The sequence below is a fragment of the Mustela nigripes genome, chromosome 9 (genome assembly GCF_022355385.1).
Source record: "Mustela nigripes isolate SB6536 chromosome 9, MUSNIG.SB6536, whole genome shotgun sequence".
NCBI lineage: Eukaryota > Metazoa > Chordata > Mammalia > Carnivora > Mustelidae > Mustela > Mustela nigripes.
Window position 1 is genome coordinate 78,862,640 of NC_081565.1, and position 22,736 is coordinate 78,885,375.

The window sequence follows — 22,736 nt, forward strand, 5'->3', positions numbered from 1 at the left end:
CCCTTGTAACATTGTATCAGCCCCGGGACTGGGACTCACTTCCCAGCCTAGGAAATGTGGGAGTGGGTCTGTGAGCACTGCCCCCTCACACAGCATACCCCCCCGGAAGCTGCCGTGCTGACCAAGAGACAAGCTGTCCAAGGCACAGCCTGAGGACCAGCTCAGAGACACTACCTGGGGAGGACGGCCAGTGTTGGGATTCTCCCCTGGGACTTGCCGTACAGGCCACACTGCATCTCTGACCCCGTGGGGTCTGGAAGAGCACGTAGCCTAGTGACAGGGTTGCTGGTGTCACAGCGTGGACTTCAGGCAGACCTGTGTCCTGCTATGGGCCTCACTCAAGCCTGGAAGCCTTTCTGGTCACCCAGTATGTGGGTCCAAGTCTTACCTCTAGCCGTGTGATGTGCTGTCTTTGGAACCCAAAGAGGTCCAGAAGGCACTGTGTCTCCTTTGTGGTAGAAAATGTGAAATAAAACATCCCTTCAGATATTTTATATCTGATATAGATCTCCCTTTCAGATGAAGCTTCAGCAAGCTTCTCACCCTTGGGAGCACATATGTCTTACCAAGACCTCTGATGTCATCCAGTCCGATCAAAACAGTGTCACCAGGGTCATAGATTAATGGGATGTTCTGTGGACCATCAAGATGATCTAGATCTCTTTGGACTGGATTGTGGCAGAGGAAGGAGAGTTAGTACAACACAGAGGGAAAATGGTAAATGTGTATTGTTGTCTGTTACATGGGAATTCAAGCTGTTTCTGATCCTTTTCTTTTCTTTTTTTTTTTTTTTAAAGATTTTTATTTATTCATTTGAGAGAGAAAGAGAGCACGAGAAGGGGAGAGAGGCAGAGGGAAAGCAGACTCTCCATTGAGCAGAGAGCCCGATGTGGGGCTTGATCCCAGGAACCTGGGATTATGACCCGAGCTGAAGGCAGACACCCAACCATCTGAGCCACCCAGGTACCCCTGGTCCTTATTTTCTGATTGGAATAGAGAAGAACACATCTTTGATTCAAAGAATCAAAATCAAATTCCATTGTCCCAATCATTGATGCTGTTTACAATAATTTACATAGAGAAAAGTTCAGAGTGCTGGAGAACAGTGATTGTTCTCTGGGGTATCCACAGATGGCCTCTACCATGTCTGCACAGATGGTACACGGTGCGGCACAGGGGTCACTGCTGGGATATGGCTTTCTGGGCAAAGTGCGTATTTGGCCAGAGAGGGCAATATGAGCTAGAAATACAAGGGTTAGACGTTTGGTAACCACATCCGAAGCTGAAGAAGAATGTGAACCGGAATGTTTATAGACGTGGTATAAAAATGATCAAGTATAAGAGCACCCGGGTGGCTCAGTCAGTTAAGCGTCTGCTGTCAGCTCGGGTCATGATCCTGGGGTTCTGGGATCGAGCCCCGCATTGGGCTCCCTGCTCGGCCGGGGAACCTGCTCCTCCCCCCGCTTTTTCCTGCCCTCTCTCTCTCACTCTCTCCTTTCTCTCTTTCAAATAAATAAATAAAATCTTCTTTAAAAAATGATTAAGTAGGGGCACCTGGGGTGGCTCAGTGGGTTAAAGCCTCTGCCTTTGGCTCCGGTCATGATCTCAGGGTGTTGGGATAGAGCCCCGCATTGGGCTCTCTGCTCGGCAGGGAGCCTGCTTCCCCCCCTCTCTCTCTCTGCCTGCCTCTCTGCCTACCTGTGATCTCTGTCTGTCAAATAAATAAATAAAAATCTTTAAAAAAATTCCTTATTTAAATTCAGTTTAGTTAACATATACTATATTATTAATTTCAATGGTAGAATTTAGTGATTCATCGGTTGCATATAACACCCGGTGTTTGTTGCATCACGTGCCCTCCTGAATGCCCATCCCCCCGTTACCTTCTCCCCCCACCCACCTCCCCTCCAGCAACCCTCAGTCCGTTCCCTTGAGTTCAGTGTCTCTTGTGGTTCGCCTTCCTCTCAATTTTCACCTTATTTTCTTTGTCGTTCCCTTCCCTATGTTCGTGCGTTTTGTTTCTTAAATTCCACATATGAGTGAAGTCATATGGTGCTTGTCTTTCTCTGACTGACTTATTTTGCTTAGCATAATACCCCCTAGTTCCATCCACATTGTTGGAAATGGCAAGATTTGATTCTTTTTGATGGCTTGTGGAAAGAGATCTTGATACTCTTCCAGACTCGAGGAAGACAGACCCCAACTGTTATCTCAATTACCTTTTCAGAGTGGGGTCTTACTGGTTTAGACCTCCGGGTTGAGACTGTGTCAGATTAGCATCTGTGCTTACAACTGATATTGCTGGGGACCAGTGTCCAACAGAAACACTGTGTTAGGAATGTCTACTGGCAGGTCCTCTACAGTCTGTGTGCCTGAGGCCATATTAATCTCGATCTAAGATAGTACACCTCACCTGGCAGATGCGATCCGGCTACTCCTTGGTTGAGTTTGGTGTAGTCTATAATCTTCCCACCAGATTCATTCTATAGGTGCCAGACTGGTGAATTAATGGAAATATGATGGAGACCAAACCCTTAAATCTTTTAGCTGCTGGGATGCAATGTTGTTTGTTGCTTAACAAGGAGGTATGGGCCACATCTGCAGCCTCACACACCACCACACAATTTTCACATACCAGCAGGGGGGTCCTACAATTCAAAGCAATTCTGACACTATCTACCTGGAGATAGTGTCACAGTCCACAGGTTAAAGACTCAGTCCTGCAAGACTATCCCTAAACCCTCCCCACATCAGATACCAGTCACAAGTCAGCTTGTCACCTAGGCTTCGGATTGGCCAACTATAGATCGTAGTTTCCCAAGACCCTCCTTGGGTCAAATTTAGGTCTGATTAATTTACTAGACCCTCAAAGGTAGGTTTGATTACTTTGCTAGAGGGGATCACAGAACTCAAAGAAACATTTTACTTACTGGATCACTGGTCTATTATAAAGGAATGTAATTTAGGAGCAGCTAGAGCCGAGAGATGCAGAGGACAAGGTCCGAGGCAAGGGAGGAGGTGGGGCTTCCATGCTTTCTCTAGAGCAAGTCACTCTCCCCAGTTCTCCATATGTTCACCAACCTGGAAGCTCTCTGACCCTGTCTTTTGGGTTTTCATGGAGGCTTCTTTACATAGGAATGACTGATTAAATTACTGACCATTGATTCAGCCTCCAACCCTTCTCCTTTCCCCAGAGATCAGGTATCCACCTGGGATTGAAAGTCCCAGCCGTGTAGGCATATGGTTGGTTCCCCAGATAACCAGCCCCCGTCCTTAGGTTCAGTCTTTAAGACGCCTTATTGGGGCGCCTGGGTGGCTCAGTGGGTTAAGCCGCTGCCTTCGGCTCAGGTCATGATCTCAGAGTCCTGGGATCAAGTCCCGCATCGGGCTCTGCTCAGCAGGGAGCCTGCTTCTTCCTCTCTCTCTGCCTGCCTTTCTGCCTACTTGTGATCTCTCTCTCTGTCAAATAAATAAATAAAATCTTAAAAAAAAAAAAAAAAGACGCCTTATTAATACATCCAGAGACACTGTTGTCACTCTTGTCACTTAGGAAATTCCAAGGGCTTTAGAAGTTCTGTGACAGAAATGGGGACAAAGACCAAATATATATTATTATAAATCACAATATCCTAGCCTCCATTAGCTGGGAGACTGCTGTCTCATTTCCAGGGCCTATCAGCCAGCTGTTGGCAAGATACTGGCAGAATGAATTGGTCTGAAGCATTCAGTTTGATCCAGTAATTTCTGTGTCTATGTTCTCTTTCCTGGGGCCACCCTAAATTACCAGTACCACGTGGAAAGGGAAAAATACGCGTTCTCTTTTCCCTTCTCTGCTTTCACATTTCCCCTCCTCTGTCTCTTTTCCACATAGCAGCTAGAATGACCCATCATAAAATAGAAGTCAGATCACAATACCGCCCTCCTTCCAGGGGCTTCCCAGGACTCTTGGAAGGCAATGCACGGTCCCTCCTGTGGCCTCCAAGCCTTGGCATGATTCGACACCGGCTCACCTCCTGGGCTTTGCTCCGTCATCTTGCCTGTTCACCTCTCTCCAACCGCCCTGGCCTCTTAGCTGTTTCTAACACATGGAGCACATTCCCTCTCCAGGGCTTTTGCATTTCCTGTTCTGTTTTCCTGGAAAACTCTTTCCCCAGATGCTCGCATGGCTTGTTCCTTCACTCCATTCTGGCCTCCGTTCAAGTGTCTTTTTGTCAGCCAAGCCTTCCCTAACTCTCCTGTCATAAAACCTTCCCATTGCTCTTTTTCTCTTTCCTCTACTGTATCTTTCTTTCTGGCACTTAGTCCATTGTTACATTTTATCCTATAATCGCTTGTTTGCTGGTTTATTGTCTTCTTGCCGCACCTCAACAAGAAAGCACGTTCCACGTGGCAGGCTTTGTTTCGTCTTTTGTTATGACTCCCAGCTCCTGGGAGCAAGGCTGGCGTGCAGCGGAAACTCAGTATAGATCTATTGCATAAATACATGCACGCTTGGTTGTCTTTCTATCTTTTTCTTTGTGAGGAATCATGGACTCTGATCCTTAATTCGGCACTTGGGACTGTGGTGAATTATTGATTTCAAAAGGCATCATTTTAACTCATTGTTTTAACTCAGAAAAATATACGATCTTCCATCCCCTTCCTTCCTAATTTTAAGTGCTGCTTACTGTAGCTACATTCAAGGTAGCAAGATCCTCTATGTCAAAGAGAAATACAAGGGCTGGACCTTTAAAGCTTTTACGGTGTGTTCTGTCTGTCATTGCCAGGTCTGGTCCTCTCTTACTGCAGGCAGACGTGCGAGTTCTCAACATGGACTTGGTGAGCCTCGATGAAATTCATGGGTGGGATTCTGGGGGCTCAAGCATCTCCTGAAATAGAGCCAGAATCGGGGTTTCATATTTCTGGATTTTGCAGGGGCCCCACAGGGTACCCCAGAGGGTAAGAACTTCTCAGAGAGTGGTGGATGTTGGTCTTCACCGTGCTTTCCTCCAGGCTCTGTTGCTATTTAATGGGCAGAGATTGCAGGAGTAGCAGAGACCTTCTCCCTTCTCTTCCTGAGGACGGCGGAGTAACTTGAAGAAAGTACAGCCACTGTGAAAGTTGACTATAAACACTAAAGAATGACAACCGAGATCAATCTAGCTGTTCAACCCTCCTCCCAGCTGAATCTAGTTCTTTATGGAATGGTATGCCACGCACATTCACACGTATTAAAGTCTGTCCATCTATTCATCTGCCTGTCTGTCCCTCTGTCCATCTGTCTGTCCATCCATCTGCCCATCTACCCACCCACCTGTCTGTCCATCCGTCTTCCCATCCACCCACCCACACATCCATCTGTCTGTCTGTCCGTCCATCCGTCCATCCAAAAAATTTTCCACAACATGTCATTTTCACATGAGTGAGACATACTTTGTTTCGTTTTCCGATTCTGATCTCAGTAACATAATTCCACTTTCAAATAAGCTTTCTTCCCTGTTAGTGCAATTCTGATCTTCAATATTAAGAATAACATCTCCAGGGGCGCCTGGGTGGCTCAGTGGGTTAAGCCTCTGCCTTACGCTCGGGTCGTGGTCTCAGAGTCCTGGGATCGAGCCCCCCACCGGGCTCTCAGCTCAGCGGGGAGCCTGCTTCCCCCCCTCTCTCTGCCTGTCTCTCTACTTGTGATCTCTGTCAAATGAATAAATAAATAATCTAAAAAAAAAAAGTCTCCAGCCAGTAACAATTCCATAGCATTGTTCCACACATTTTGAGACATGGTTAATATTTGCTGGTCAAAGTGAAAATGAAAAGAAGATACTTGCTGCTTCTTACAAATAAAAATAACTATTTTTCTTGTTTAATGAAATAATAATTGATATAAAATTCACACTTTACTAAAGATAAAATAGTCAATTGAAATAAATTCTAGGCCATCCATTGCTAGTGATATTTTGGAATATTTTCAGATTTTTTTCAGTTCCCACACACACCTCAACTCATTTACTTTAAAAAGGGGAGATTCTAGGGATGCCTGGGTGGCTCAGTTGGTTAAGCAGCTGCCTTCAGCTCAGGTCATGATCCCAGCGCCCTGGGATCGAGTCCCACATCAGGCTCCTTGCTCAGCAGGGAGCCTGCTTCTCCCTCTGCCTCTGCTTGCCATTCTGTCTGCCTGTGCTTGCTCTCTCCCCCCACCCTCTCTGATAAATAAATAAAATATTTAAAAAAAAAAAAAAGGGGAGATTCTACTAAAGATGATATTTGAGAGTTTGCTTTGCCATTTCATGTATAATGGGCATGTTTCATTAAATAGACTTTTGCATTATTAGTTAATGGTTATAGAGAGTCTAATATATTGATGAAATAATTTTTAAAAACCACTCATAATAAAATTATTTTTAAAATTTTATTTATATAATATTTTAAAGTAGGCTTCATGTCCAATGTGGGGCTTGAACTGATGACCCTCACATTAGGTATTTCATCCTCTACTGACTGAACCAGCCAGACAACCTGCCCCCCCAAACTTTTTTAAAAAAACTTTTTATTTTAAGATTTTAATTATTTATTTATTTGTCAGAGAGAGAGAGAGAGGGAGAGAATACAGGCAGAGAGGTAGGCAAAGACAGAGAGAATCAGGCTCCCCTCTGAGCAAGGAGCCCGATGTGGGACTCAATCCCAGGACCCCAGGATCATGACCTGAGCTGAAGGCAGAGGCTTAACCCACTGAGCACCCCCGGCATGCCTTAATAATAACTTCTGAAAAATTTGCCTAATGGGAAAAAACTCTCCCATTGATGGGCATTGGGATCATCCCCCCCCATTATTACTTTTTAAAATAAAGATATTTATTTATTTATTTATTTGACAGATGGAGATCACAGGTAGGCAGAGAGGCAGGCAGAGAGAGAGGAGGAAGCAGGCTCCCCACCAAGTAGAGAGCCGGATGCTGGGCCCGATCCCAGGACTCTGGGATCATGACCTGAGCCGAAGGCAGAGGCTTTAACCCACTGAGCTACCCAGGTGCCCCTCATCCCCCACCCCCCATTATTATAAACATTATTGGGGGAACATCCTTGTACAAACACCCATGTACACTTGTCTGAGTATTTCTGTAAGATACAGTCTGGGTTTTGATTTTTTTTTTTTTTTCTGTAAAATATCAGTTGCTTGGATAATCTCTAAGGTTCTTCCTATCTCAAGAATTTGGAAGGTATTTTAAATTGTAATTTGATCTTCTTATTTTTGTATAAACATATCTTATATATCCCAGATTTAAAAAAATTATATATATACATATATATAGCGCATATATATATATATATATGCTATTTTTTAAGGCTTTTGTTTGTTTGCTGTCTTTTGTTTTGTTTCGTTTTTTTTTTAAGATTTTATTTATCAATTTGACAGAGAGAAATTACAAGTAGATGGAGAGGCAGACAGAGAGAGAGATAGGGAAGCAGGCTCCCCACTGAGCAGAGAGCCCAACGCGGGACTCGATCCCAGGACCCTGAGATCATGACCTGAGCTGAAGGCAGCGGCTTAACCCACTGAGCCACCCAGGCGCCCCTGTTTCGTTTTGTAAAGAGGCCTCCATACTCAATGTGGTGCTTGAACTCTTGACCCTGAGATCCAAAGCCACATGCTCTAGGAACTGAGCCAGCCAGGCACCCCTGTTTGACATTTATTTATTTATTTAAATATTTTATTTATTTACTTGAGAGAGAGCGAGTGAGCATGAACAGGGGGAGAGGCAGAGGGAAAGAGAAAAGGAGAAGCATATTCTCTGCTGAGCAGGGAGCCTGATCCCCGGCTCGATCCCAGGACGCTGGGATCATGACCTGAGCTGAAGGCAGATGCTTAACCAACTGAGCCACCCAAGTGCCCCTTTTTTAAAGTAGAAAAATAAAATAAATTAAAAATAAATTAACTAAATTAAAATAAAAGAAACCAAATCTTGAGATCACTAGGGATTCCCTTAGTAGTATGTTTTATTGCCCAATTATTATAGTCATCAGTTAATCTTTTCACCTAGTTTAAAATCCGATACTGTTGTGTAAATTTATTTAACTGATTCCATTCACCACTGAGGCCTCTCTGAATCTTCTCTGGGAGAATAATTTTTTTTATATATACTTTCAAGGTTTAGCAGTTCAGTTTTTCTCTTCTCCTGTAAATGTAATTCTAGCTCTTGAAAAAGAGAGAGGCTGCATTGCTGAATTTTTTCAAATTATAATTAAAGAGCATTCGTAGGTTTTCTGCCTGAATTACGGGAAATTATACACAACAACTGGACTGTACTCTTCGTTGTTCATGTCCTGAATGACAGAGAAAGGCTAACCGGGCTGTTCCAGGTTAGGAGAAACTAAAAAGAGGCAGCAGCCACATGCAATGCACAAAGTTTTGATCCTGAATTCTGGATTGGAGTAAGAAACTATAAAGGACATCGTTGGGCCAATTGGCAAAGTGAGTAGGGACTGGATATGCTAACAATTCCTGAATTTGATAATTGTGTTGTTTTGCTATAAAGTCCCCGTTCCCATGAGATCTATGCTGAAGTATTTAAGGGTAAAAGGGAATGATGTCTGCTGTTTATCTTCAAATGGTCCAGAAAAAAGTACATATAATTGTGTAGATAGAAAGAGTGGTGAGCAAACATGACAAAGTGTTCACACCTGATGTATCTGGGTGAAGGGTCCACAGGGTCCTCATACTGTTACTTATTTATAAGACAGAGAGACACACAGCAAGAGAGGGAACACAAGCAGGGGGAGTGGGAGAGGGAGAAGCAGGCCTCCCGTCAAGCAGGGAGCCCGATGTGGGGCCCTATCCCAGGACCCTAGGATCAGGACCTGAGCCAAAGGCAGATGCCTAATGACTGAGCCACCCAGGTATACCTCCTCACACTATTTTTGCAACTTCTGTAAATTTGTTTGGTTTCAAAAAGCAAAAAAGAAAAAAAAATCTTTCAGAGCGCCATTTTCTTTTATGAGGAATTTTTCACATTCTATGTATTGGTCTCCTGTTTGTAATCTGCAGGGTGTGATCAAAGATAATTATAGGTGTAAAATTTCAGTCAGATAGATGAGGCCTCTTACTCCATTTATGTTTCACACCAAATTGTCTTTTCTTTTTGTTTATTTATTTAAGTAATCTCTACCCCTGATGTGGGGCTCAAACTTATGACCTTGAGATCAAGACTCACTTGCTCCTTCAACTGAGCCTCCCAGGTGCCCCACTCATCAAATTTTCTATGCACTGAAAGGCAGGCAAGGAAAATGTCAAAATACAAAAAAATTAAAAAGACAAAGATGCTTATCTATAAAAGGAAGAATGAGTCACTGTTTGTCTCAACAGATTTTTTAAAGTAATTATGAAAAATAAAAACATCAAGAAAAATAGAATAATAATATAAACACCTATATGTATATTCATAACCTAGAGTAAACAATCATCAGTATATTCTCACATATGCTTAAAAAATTATTTTTTGTTAACATATTTCATTTTATTTATTATTTATGTATTAGGTTTTTTGCTAGCATATTTTATTTTATTTATTTATTTTTTTAGATTTTATTTATCTGTAAGAGAAAGAGCACAAGCAGGGGGAGGAGCAGGCAGGGGGAGAAGCAGGCTTCCTGCTGGGCAAGAATCCCCTTGTGGGACTCACAGGATCCCAAAACCCTGGGATCATGACCCGGGCTGAAGGCAGACATTTAACCCACTGAGCACCCAAGTGCCCGCTAACGTGTTTTACAGATGTCACGGGGAAGCTCTAAAAAGAAGAATATTTTTCTTTATAAGTACAATACCATCATCATCCCTGCCAAGATTAGCAATAATTCCTTCATGTTACCTAATTCCTAGTCTATATTCAAAATTTTGCATTTGATTCCCCAATACCCCTTTCATTGATTCATTCCAATGAGGGTGGGGTCAAGAACCACAGAGGGCACTTAGTGTGTATTTTAAGTCTCTTTTCATCTAAAACTATCTTTTTCCCTTTCTGTGGTTTATAACTTTTTTCCTCTTGTGACCAGCAAATGTAATGGGGGACGGGGAAGAGAGATGATGAAGAAGGAGTTTGAATAATGCCTCGTCTTCTATATTACATGGGTTTACTATACATAGTATCTAATTTAAAAACCAGAGATTTTTTTTTTAATCCCTCGGAGACAAAGTGAATACTATTTTGAGCCCTGTTTACCGTCTCCTTGAACCTCACTGTTCTCCTCTGTACTATGGGGTTAATGATAACGCTTGTCCTGTCTGTCCCGCAGGTGTGTTAGGAGGACGGCACGAGACGGCGTCCGGGAAAGCGTTCTGTTCCCTGATGCGCAGGTAAGTCAGCCCGGCTTTATCATTTCCTCCAGCAGACTGAGCTCGCAGGAGATGTTAAATCTAAATGCGGTTCGAGGCCGAGGGAAGCAAAGGAAGAATCAAGTTCTGTTAGGACCCGTGAAGTCTCTGTTGCCCTTTCTCCTCAAAGTCCAAACCTCAAGCCTGAATCCGCAGTAATAACCCTTAAAACTAAAGGGTGAACTCTGGGCGGTGGGTTCCCGCCTCCCCCCATGCCCCCCATCGACGCCCCGCCCCCCATTCCCCCCATCCCCCTCCATCCTCCCCCTCCGTCGCCCACCCCCACCCCCAGCCGCTGCGGGGCCAGGAAGCGAGGGGCGGCGGCCGAGCGCGGCTCCCGGCCGCAGGGCGCCGCGGGCACAAACAGCGGGGCCCGGGGCGCTCGCACCCACGCCCTTTCCGCCCTCCGTGCGTCAGCGCCCCCCTCCGCGCCGCCGACACTGTCGTTTCCTGCGGCGGCCGCGAGCCGACGACGGACGGAGGGGCCGCGCTGGCACGCTGGTGACACCTAGGGTCTGGCTCCGGGAAACGCCCGCGCTTGGCGGCGGCCGGTGCTCGCGGGTGTGAGCCGCGCCCGCCGACCCTGTCCCAGCGAGGCGGCGCTGCGCCGGGGCCGCCCCTGGCGTCGGCATCTACTGCTTCTCCTTCGAAAGCGAGCGCTTCTGTCTGTCTTGGTGGAAGCCCTTGAGCGGCTCACGCTAGACGGAAAGTATGAGCCCGTGGGCGCCCTGTGCCCGACGCAACATCAAGGTCATGGACTCCAGCAAACTAATAGGCAAATGTCTTCACACGGTTGCTTACATGCACTTATTGCAATGGTTAAAAGAAGGACTTCGGGGTGGAAATTTCTGCACCTGCTCGTGGTCATCACCCCCCCCCCCCCAACCACTTAGCTGCTCCTTAGTTCCCTCATCTGTAAAACATGGAGACCTGAGGTATCTACCTCATAGGGCTGGGGGGTCTGCAGAGTTCATATATATCTCTAAATCCCCCAGGGCAGCTCCTGGCACGTAGGAAGCATTATGTTAGTGTTGCTCTTTGCACGGAGATGTGTAGCCTCTGCACAAACACCTTCAGAGATGGAGGCCTCCCGAGCTCGCCAAGCCAGCCGCTTGGTCTTTGGTGGCTCTCAGCCGTCGTAGGCAGCCCATTGTACAGACTGGGGGCAGTGCCAACATTTACTGGGTCCTGGGGGAGATGTTTTGCGTGTGGTGTGTTCTGTGTGGAATTCTGTCTCTCCACTTGTGTTGATTTACATGTGACATTACTGTGAAGACCAGAGAGTTGGGGGAGCTTGCCTAGAGTCAAACCACGATTACATGTTCCAGTCAGAAGTTGAACTTGGTCCTCTCCGGCTCCAGTGTCTTTGAAAATTGGCAGAGAAGTCACTTTTCCATTGAGACTTCAGTTTCTCACAGTGGTTGGTGCATCATAAATCTTCCAATGGTAGGAATTAATTTATATTAATACTTTATATGCTGCCAAAGTCCTTTTGAACTATCCCTTCCCCTTCCTCCTCCTCCCCCTCCTTCTTCTTTTTTTTTCTTTCTGAGGCATGCTGCTTACAGCTCTTTTCCTTTACTTGGTTTTACCTGTGTACAGTAGCAGTAGAGCGGTCTTGCCTCTGGACACCTGTGTCCCACAAAAACCATAAGAAGCATTGACGAGGGTTCCCTTTGAAGGTACTTTCACCTGTAGTACAGAAACTTCAATTTAAAAAAATTTTCTAACCTTTTTATTTTTTTACGATTTTATTTATCTGACAGAGAGAGATCACAAGTAGACAGAGGCAGGCAGAGAGAGAGAGAGGGAAGCAGACTCCCTGCTGAGCGGAGAGACCCATGCGGGGCTTGATCCCAGCACCCTGAGATAATGACCTGAGCTGAAGGCAGAAGCTTAACCCACTGAGCCACCCAGGCACCCCCTACTTTCCTTAATATTGGGAGATGGCCCAAAAGTGATGAAAAAAGTGGGACTTACTTATTTTCCCTGAGCCTCAGTTTGTTTACCGTGAAATGAGGATAATTGTACACAACAGTGGTTGGAAATCTGAGATACTGTGTTACTTGTCTGAAATAGACTAAATATGTGTGTGCATTAAATCACTTCATTATTATTTTTTAAGATACTTATTTATTTGAGAGAGAGAGAGAGAGAGAGCATGAGTGGGGGAGTAACAGAGGGAGAGAGAGAAGCAGACTCCCCACTAAACATGGAGCCCGAGGGCCGACTCTATCCCGCAACCCTGAGATCAGGACTTGAGCGGAAACCAAGTCAGATGCTTAACTGACTGAGACACCCAGGTGCTCCAATAATATTAAATAACTTTAACCATATGCATATGTGTACCAGGTACTCTTTTAAATGCTTCACATTTATTGACTCATTTATTGTCATAATCTCTCTATAGGGGTGTGTGCTATGATTAGTCCCATTTTACAGATAAGGAAATGGAGGCCTAGAGAGCTGAAGTACGTTGCCCAAAGTCACACAGCTAATAGGTGGTATTGCTGAGACTTGATCTGAAGCAGTGTGGCTCCAGAACCCTCGCTTACCCTGGGTCTCTCCTTGGTGGCTGTTTTTATATCCGCAAGACTGAGAGAGGAACAAGACTTGAATGGTTCAGAAGGTAAACAGGAGCTTACGGACAGAACGTAGAGTCTGATCTTTGACCTGCAGTATTATCCACTACTTTAAATAATTTCCTACAGCTTGAAATTCAGTCTTTCAGGTTCACAGTCTAGCCTCAGAAGGTGCTTCCTCTCCCCTGACAACGATGCCACTTCTCTTTAGCCCCCTACCCACTGCCTCTCTATGCCTCATTGTGTGGTTCTCACCAGCACACACTTGTTTTCTTTCTTCAACACACCCCTCGTTAGTTTCTTTCACTGGTTCAAGCTGTAGCTTACAAAGAAGTTTTTTCATACAAGTGTGATTGTCTCGGTATAGTTTGCTTTCTAGCATTATACCACCCTACATCAGTAGGCTAACTTGGGAAATCATACTTTCAACTCAAATCACAAAGGGGTAGTTTCCTTAGCATATATAGAGCTTTTACAAATCAATGACAAAGACAACAGCCCAGCAGCAAAATGAGCAAAGGTTCTGAATAGACAAGTCACAGAAGAGGAACTACACTTGACTCTTGTCTATGTGATGATTATGATGACCCAAATAGATGCCGGAGTGATGGTATTTTTCCTATGGCAAAAACAGGTACATATCTATATGCACCTTTTTTTATTAAAAAATTAAAAAACTGTTGCTTGTTTTCAGCTAAGCAACATTAAAAAAAAAAAGATTTTATTTATTTATTTGACAGAGATCACAAGTAGACAGAGAGGGAGGCAGAGAGAGAGAGGCTCCCTGCTGAGCAGAGAGTCAGATGCGGGACTCGATCCCAGGATGCTGAGATCATGACCTGAGCCGAAGGCAGCGGTTTAACCCACTGAGCCACCCAGGCACCCAGCAATTTTTTAAAATATATCTCTATTAAGCAAAGAATCTTTCCAGGAAATATTTGAACCTTTATGGCTTCTTTTTATGATTTATTTAGTACCCAGATAAGGCCAGTCCAAGCAGAAATTATAAAAAAGTTCACCGCTGGCCTCTCCTGGGTCCATGGTATTCCAAGCCTGGATTCCCCATCCTCAGGGATTCCCCTACCTTGGTCCCTCCTTTTTTGCCATTATAATATATTTTCCTTTTCTAATTTTTGTTCTTAGGATTCACATCCTTTAGGTTGTTAATTACTACTATCTTTGTATTCTCTGACCATGTAATCTTAAATATCCCTTCCCCCACCTCAACCCCAGCAACTTGTGCAAATGCTTTTTTTTTTTTAAAGGTTTTTTAAAAAATTTAATTGTTTGAGACAGCAAGTGAGCAAGAGAGGAGAGAGTAAGCACAAGCAGGGGAGGAACAGAGAGAGAGGGAGAAGCGGACTCCCTGCCAAGCAGGGAGCCTGATGGGGGGCTTGACTCCTGGACTCCTGGATCATGATCCCAGCTGAAATCAAATGCTTAACTGACTGAGCCACCCAGGCACCCCATGCACATGCTTTTGAAGCCTCTGTTTATATCACTCCACCATTGTTGCATTGGCCAACGTAAGTCACATGGCCAAGTTCAAAGCTAGTGTGGGAGGGAACCTCACAAGAGCATGAATCCTGAGAGTGTGGGCCATTGAGGCCATCAGTGTCTTCTATCCCACGCATCATTCATAATTCTGATTATGTCCTTCAGAGAGTTTATCACAATCTGTATTATCATTTGCTTACTGGTTTACTTGCCAATCTCCTTCAATGAGAGGGAGGAACTCCACCAGGATTGCTTTAGCTGTGCTGTCTTACCATGAAAATCTGTCAGGGTTTGGCACAGTGGCCCACAGTAAGTATTTGCTGCATAACTAACTGAGCTCTGTTTCCCAAGCTGTCTTCAGCTCATCCACACAAGAGAGCTGAATTGATGTGATCATGGAAAGGGCTGAAATTCCTTTCTCCATTTTTTTTAATTTTTTTTTTTATTATTTTTTTAAGATTTTATTTATTTATTTGACAGAGAGATCACAGTAGGAGAGAGGAAGGGAAGAGATCACAGAGAGAGAGGAAGGGAAGCAGGCCCCCTGTTGAGCAGAGAGCCCGATGTGGGACTCGATCCCAGGACCCTGAGATCATGACCTGGGCCGAAGGCAGCGGCTTAACCCACTGAGCCACCCAGGCGCCCCTCCTTTCTCCATTTTTAAGCACCTTGTAGTACATTTTTATTTACTTAATTGATGTATTAATTTTTAGAGTAATCTCTACACCCAATATGGGGCTTGAACTCATGACGCTGAGATCAAGATCTACATGCTCTACTGACTAAGCCAGCCAGACAACCCCCCCCCCCCACTTACTAGTGCATTTTAACAGTAGTTTTCTGAAAACAATTGCCTCCGTTTAAAGTCGCAGTAAATTCTTACATCCCAATGGAACATAACACCAGATTTTTCTATTTTTGTCATTTTTCCATTGTACTCTTAGAAACTTGGGAAATATTTATGACTTTTCTTAGTTTATAATATTTCAAGATGTAATCTTTTCTCCGTGGCAACATAAAGTTTACCCTTTTAGCCATTTTTAAGGTAAGTTTCAGTGGTATTAAATATATATTCACATTCTGCAACCACCACCACTAATCATCTTTGTAACCTTTTCATCTGCTCAGACTGAAACTCCGTATCCATTAAACAGTAACAGTGCCCCCTCCTCTAGCCCCTGGTAACCACCATTCTACTCTCTGTCTTTATGAATTTGATTACTCTAGGCACCTCATGTAAGTGGAATCATACAGTATTTGTCCTTTATCTCAAGTAATCTTGACTATCTTTTAGAATAGTTTCATGTTCATTTCTTTAGAGAGGAACGTGGATGTATCACACAAAAGAGATTTCCACAGACTGAGAGGAACTTCTGACAAGTTGTTCATTGAGGCTTTTCAAATCATGGGTGACCAAGTTTCCTGAAGAGCTGTTTTGTCATCTAGGTGGCCCTGAGAGTGTAGGGAGCTATTCTTTTTTTCTTGCATGTTAGTTTTTAATTGTAACCATGGAAAATTCAGAGAGTTTTGTTTTTTATTTTTTTAACAGATTTTTTAAAAAGGTTTTATTTATTCATTTAACAGAGAGGGAGAGTACAAAGCAGGGAGAGCAGCAGGCAGTGGGAGGGAGAAGCAAGCTCTCTGCTGAGCCAGGAGCCGGATGTGGGATTTGATCCCAGGACCCTAGGATCCCGACCTGAGCCTAAAGCAGCTGCTTAACAAACTGAGTCACCCAGGCGTCCCTTGTTTTGTTTTTTAAAGTAGACTCCCTGCTGGGCATGGAGTCCAATCTGGGATCTGAACGCCTGGCCTTGAGATCAAGACTTGAGCTGAGATCCAGAGCTGGACACTTAACTGTCTGAGCCACTGAGGCACTGCAGAGAGTTTTTTTTTTTTTTAATTAAATTTATTTATTTATTTTCAGAAAAACAGTATTCATTATTTTTTCACCACATCCAGTGCTCCATGCAATCTGTGCCCTCTATAATACCCACCACCTGGTACCCCAACCTCCCCCCCCCCCCCCGCCCCTTCAAACCCCTCAGATTGTTTTTCAGAGTCCATAGTCTCTCATGATTCACCTCCCCTTCCAATTTACCCCAACTCCCTTCTCCTCTCTAACACCCCTTGTCCTCCATGGTATTTGTTATACTCCACAAATAAGTGAAACCATATGATAATTGACTCTCTCTGCTTGACTTATTTTACTCAACATAATCTCTTCCAGTCCCGTCCATGTTGCTACAAAAGTTGTGTATTCATCCTTTCTGATGGCGGCATAATACTCCATAGTATACTTGGACCACATCTTCCTTATCCATTCGTCTGTTGAAGGGCATCTTGGTTCTTTCCATAGTTTGGTGACTGTGGCCATTGCTGCTATAAACATTGGGGTACAGTTGGCCCTTCTCTTCACGACATCTATATCTTTGGGGGTAAATACCCAGGAGTGCAATTGCAGGGTCATAGGGAAGTTCTATTTTTAATTTCTTGAGGAATCTCCACACTGTTCTCCAAAGAGGCTGCACCAACTTGCATTCCCACCAACAGTGTAAGAGGGTTCCCCTTTCTCCACATCCTCTCCAACACATATTGTTTCCTGTTTTGTTAATTTTGGCCATTCTAACTGGTGTAAGGTGATATCTCAATGTGGTTTTAATTTGAATTTCCCTGAGGGCTAGTGATGATGAACATTTTTTCATGTGTCTGATAGCCATTTGTATGTCTTGATTGGAGAAGTGTCTGTTCACATCTTCTGCCCATTTTTTGATATGTTTGCCTGTTTTGTGTGTGTTGAGTTTGAGGAGTTCATTATAGATCCTGGATATCAGCCTTTTGTCTGTATGCAGAGAGCTTTTATACAGTATACTTAGGGGAATTTGGCAGCTGTGAATTGATGCAGGTCCGATGCTCCTGATCTTGCTTCTCTTTTCTAATTCTGCTTCTTGGACGAGTACCGAGGATTCTTAATCTTTCAGGGAACAGTGGTCTTATGCTTCTTTACTGGTAGCCTGGAAGGGAGGTACAGGAAGGAAGGGATAAAACTCAGGAGATGATGCATGATTTCAGGATGTTGGTATTATTTATTTATTTTATTTTAAAAAATTTAAAAAACATTTTTTTAGTAGGTGCTGTGCCCAACATGGGGTTTTAACTCACAACCCTTAGATTGAGAATCATGTGCTCTACCCAGTGAGCGGGTCACATGCTCCAGGATATTGGTATTATTTTATTTTTTATTTTTTTTTAAAGATTTTATTTATTTATTTGACAGAGAGAGATCACAAGTAGGCAGAGAGGCAGGCAGAGAGAAAGAGAGGAGGAAACAGGCTCCCTGCTGAGCAGAGAGCCCCATGCGGGACTTGATCCCAGGACCCCGAGATCATGACCTGAGCCGAAGGCAGCGGCTTAACCCACTGAGCCACCCAGGCGCCCGGTATTATTTTAAATTATGTACTTTATGCATCATCAGCTTTCTCAGTTCTTATGCTAATTCACTATTTAAAATCTTTCGGTACACATCCGTTTGTGAATATGACACAAAGGTGGTACATTTCTCATGTGTATTTCTTGAGTTTACATATATCTTCTCATCCTCATACAGCAAACCCATAAGACAATGGGGGCAATCAATACTGCATATACCTTAGAAATGGTAAAAGAAATTTTTATTTATTTTTTATATTTCTTAAGATTTTATTTATCCATTTGACAGAGAGAGATCACAAGTAGGCAGAGAGGCAGGCGGAGAGAGAGGAAGGGAAGCAGGGTCCCTGCTGAGCAGAGAGCCCGATGTGGGGCTCGATCCCAGGACCCCGAGATCATGACCTGAACTGAAGGCAGAGGCTTTAACCCACTGAGCCACCCAGGCACCCCTAAAAGAAATTTTTAATACAAAATATGTTACAGTAGCAACTTTACTCTAGCTGAGTGACCTCAGGCAACTTATTTCCCTTCCCAGGGATGGTGTCTTCAGTTGTGAAGACCTTCTAGATACTGGTTCAGGGTGCCAATGACAAAGCAAAACCACTTATACAGAGATAGTGTGTAACTTAAAATGATTTGGTACCTATTTTGAATATATTGCTTAGGAATCAGGATGTAGTATCTCTTTTCTAAGTAGAAGGCTGTGTTTTCTTTTTTTGACATTTTTAAAAAAAAGATTTTATTTATTTATTTTACACACAGTGATCACAAGTAGGCAGAGAGGCAGGCAGAGAAGAGGAAGCAGGCTCCCTGCCAAGCAGACAGCCCGATGTGGGGCTCGATCCCAGGACATTGGGATCATGACCTGTGCTGAAGGCAGAGGCTTTAACCCACTGAGCCACCCAGGCACCCTGAAGGCTGTGTTTTCAAATGACAAATAGAAAAGAGGTTTCAGGGGCGCCTGAGTGGCTCAGTGGATTAAGCCGCCGCCTTCGGCTCGGGTCATGATCTCAGGGTCCTGGGATCGAGTCCCGCATCGGGCTCTCTGCTCAGCGGGGAGCCTGCTTCCCTCTCTCTCTCTCTCTGGCTGCCTCTCTGTCTACTTGTGATTTCTCTCTGTCAAATAAATAAATCTTAAAAAAAAAAAAAAAAAAAAGAAAAGAGGTTTCATTCCTACTTACCCAACAAATTTTGGAGGCTGATAAATAAACAAACAAACAAACAAATAAATAAATGTTTCTCCTCTCTCTGAAAAGACTGTGTCAGAGTTTTAGCTATATCAGAATTGCTTACGTCATACTTTAAAGCAAGGATCCAGAGAGTTTAACTGGAAACATGCAGTCTTCATGACAAGCTGATGAAGTGTGAGAATGAGGTTAGTTGGATACAGGGACATAAAGCTAGAAAAGATGGTTTTGTAGACACTCGGGTCTACCCCAGTGGAGAAAGGTCACACTAACATTCCGTAATGTTATTGCATTCGGTCAATGGGGGAAAATTCTTTTAAGACTTTTAATTAAGGAGAGGATACAAACAGCATATCAACACCTTCCTGGAGAAGCATTAGTCACCTGGAGAATCATCTCCATCCAGACATTAAATGTAGCTGGGAACAAGTATGAACAGAAAAATGAGATTTGAAAACGATCTGTTCAGACCCTCATAGAATGAAACACGGTCTGTAGGGATTAATTTCTAACAGCCTGGCGATGGTGGTGGGGGGAAACAGAGAGGGGAAGAGTGGTGGAAGTCAAGGGAGGTTCTGCCTTCAAAGGGGTTGGAGCCGGAACATATAAAGCAAGCAGCGACACTAAAAAGCTGAACGCAGAGGTGTCCAAGCTCTTTCCAGATCATGGTGTTTGATACTTTCCCCCTCTCCTGAAGGGCTCTGTGGACTCCTTTGCCATCCACAATATGAGGTTCCATCTTGAATCTGATTCTTCAGGTGTCCAGTCCACCAGCTGTAAGGAAGGGGACAGGAGGGGGGTGGCTGGGAGTAGGACATACTTAAGCATCCTGGCGTGGTACTGGGAGGGGTGTAACGGATGGACCCAAAGGGAGGCCCTGACGGATTCTAGAATGTTCACATAGAGGGTCACCTTTGATCCACCTTTGATCTCATGAGGTAAAGGCACAGTGGTGAGTGGGGTAAGGGACGGGCCAGCCAGGGTATGCATTGGGAGAACTGGCATTTCAGAGAGATGGAAAGGGACAGGCATACAGAGCCCGAGAGGCTGTAAGAATAAGGCGTGGTTGGAGTGTGGCTCTTGCTGCTCACCGTTCTCACCTGCTTTGTTTAGACCATGATCCTTGAATGTTTCTCATGGCCTTCACCTCCAGTCTGGAGCCTTCATCTTCAGCACTCCGTTGCAAATCCCCACCAAAAAAGTCCTTGTGAGTGTAACCTGATACAGGATTCTAATCAATCAATCAATTAATTAATTATTTTTAAAAGATTTATTTATTTATTTGAGACAGAAAGCATGAAAGGGAAGAGGTCAGAAGGAGAAGCAGACTCTCCTCTGAGTGGGGAGCCTGATGTAGGACTTGATCCTGGGATTCTAGGATCATGACCTGAGGTGAAGGCAGTTGCTTAACCAACTGAGCCATCCAGGCACCTTAGGATTCTAAATTAGCCAGACATGGAAGGCTACAGAAGAGGGCCAGAGACCTTAACGACACTGAGCACTTACGAAGTGTGTGGCTAAGTCCCTTACATCGTTATCAGTTAATCCTCATGATAACGGCATGGACTAGGAACTTCATTCATTCCTTCATTCATTCATCCATTCAGAGTAAGCTCTATGCCAAATGTGGGGCCAGGACTTACAACCCCTATTTCAAAAGTCACACGCTCTATTCACTGAGCCAGGCAGGTGACCCTATTTCCATTTTATTTTTTAAAAGATTTTATTTATTTATTTGATAGTCAGCGATCACAAGTAGGCAGAGAGGCAGGCAGAGAGAGAGAGAGAGAGGAGGAAACAGGCTCCCTGCTGAGCAGAGAGCCCGATGTGGGGCTCGATCCCAGGACCCCGGGATCATGACCTGAGCTGAAGGCAGAGGCTTTAACCCACTGAGCCACCCAGGCGCCCCCCCCCCATTCCCATTTTTAAAAAAAGATTTTATTTGAGAGAGAGAGCCAGCGTACGAGTGGGGGAGTAGCAGAGGGGGAAGTGGAAGGAAAACCAGACTCCCCACCGAGCCGGGAGCCTGATGCAGGACTTGATCCCAAGACCCTGAGATCATGACCTGAGGTGAAGGCAGACACTTCACCGGCTGAGCCAGCCAGGAGCCCTGACCCTAGTCCCATTTCTTTCTTTCTTTCTTTTTTTTTTTTAAGATTTATTTATTTATTTATTTATTTATTTATTTATTTATTGTGAGAGAGGAGAGAGAGAGAGAGAGCTCACAGGCAGAGGCAGAGGGAGAAGCAGGCTTCCCACCAAGCAAGGACTCGATCCCAGGACGCTGAGATCATGACCTGAGCCGAAGGCAGCCGCTCAACCAGCTGAGCCACCCAGGCGTCCCCCTATTCCCATTTCCTTTTTTTTTTTTTTTTAATATTTATTTATTTATTTATTTGACAGACAGAGATCACAAGTAGGCAGAGAGGCAGGCAAAGAGAGGGGAGGAAGCAGGCTCCCCACCGAGCAGAGAGCCCGATGCGGGGCTCAATCCCAGGACCCCAGGATCATGACCTGAGCCGAAGGCAGAGGCTTTAAGCCACTGAGCCACCCAGGTGCCCCCCTTATTCCCATTTCTAAGTGAAGACACAGGCACAGAGAGGCTGGGCATCTTGTCTGAAGTTGTCCTGCAGGGAGCTATGGACTGTGGTTCTAACCCAGGCCAAGTGCCTGAGGGACCTCCACTGTCAGCCAGTGTGCTGTCCTGCCTCAAGACTCTGAGCACTGCCAGCACTGGGACAACAACAAAAAAAGGCATCCTATGCTCATATGAGGCTTTCCCTCCTCATGTGAAAAGGACAGAACAGTGAGGGAGTAGGTGACTGCCTACTGGTCGGTACTAGACTACCAGATCCACCTTCAAGAGAGGACGTGCTGCCCAGCTCCAAGGGTTGTCCAGAGCCAAACCTCTCCCGGGCTGCCGAGCTGCCTTACCCAAGGTCATGCCACTCCCCAGGATGCACCATATCCGGTGACTGAGTCAGGAGGCTATGTAAAGGCATGTAGCAGCAGTAATTCAGAAGGGCCATGCTGGTTCAGAGCCTCCCAGGGAGCTTGGCTGTGTCCGTGGCTGGGTTCACGCGGCAGCTCAACTTTTCCCTCTGTCCCATCCTGCTTCCTGTCCCTCCCTCAAAAGGTGTTGACCTCATGGACGTTTTTTAAAGAACATCTTGCCACTGTGTCTCAGCCTGCTTCCCTGGGAACCCGATTTGGGACAACATCAGTTCTTGACCAGAGAAGTCTGTGACCTCTCACTTTGTGTCCAGTATAACTCCATTCACATTACAGATCTGCCTCAGCTCATGACAGAGTTATATCTGGATAAGCCCATGATAAATTGAGAATACCTTAAGTCCAAAATGCATTTAGTAGACCTAACCTACTGAACATCATCACTTAGCCCAGCCCAGCTTAAATGGGCTCAGCACACCCACATTACCCTACAGTTGGGCCAAATCATCTAACACAAAGCCCGTTTTATAATAAAGCATTGAATATCTCATGTAATGTATTGAATACTGTGCTGAAAATGAAAGACAGAATGGTTGGGTGCAGAATGGTGAGAGGATTGGTTGTTGACCCTCGTGATCACTGGGTGACCGGAGCCTTGGCTCCCTGTCGCTGCCTGGCATCATGAAAGAGTGTGGGTGGACCAGGAAAAGATCCTAATTCAAAATTTGAAGTAGTGTTTGAATGCATTTCA

At 44.7% G+C, this 22,736-nt stretch overlaps 1 protein-coding gene across 1 annotated transcript in view; it reads left to right on the forward strand.

Annotated features, from left to right (window-relative positions):
* The first annotated feature begins 10,281 nt into the window (after positions 1-10,281).
* The window catches only part of CEMIP2 (cell migration inducing hyaluronidase 2), a 98,416-nt gene continuing 85,961 nt past the window's right edge, over positions 10,282-22,736 (forward strand). The window contains exon 1 of the mRNA XM_059411869.1: positions 10,282-10,323. The gene's annotated coding sequence lies outside the window, so the exon portion shown is untranslated. The remainder of the gene's footprint in view (positions 10,324-22,736) is intronic.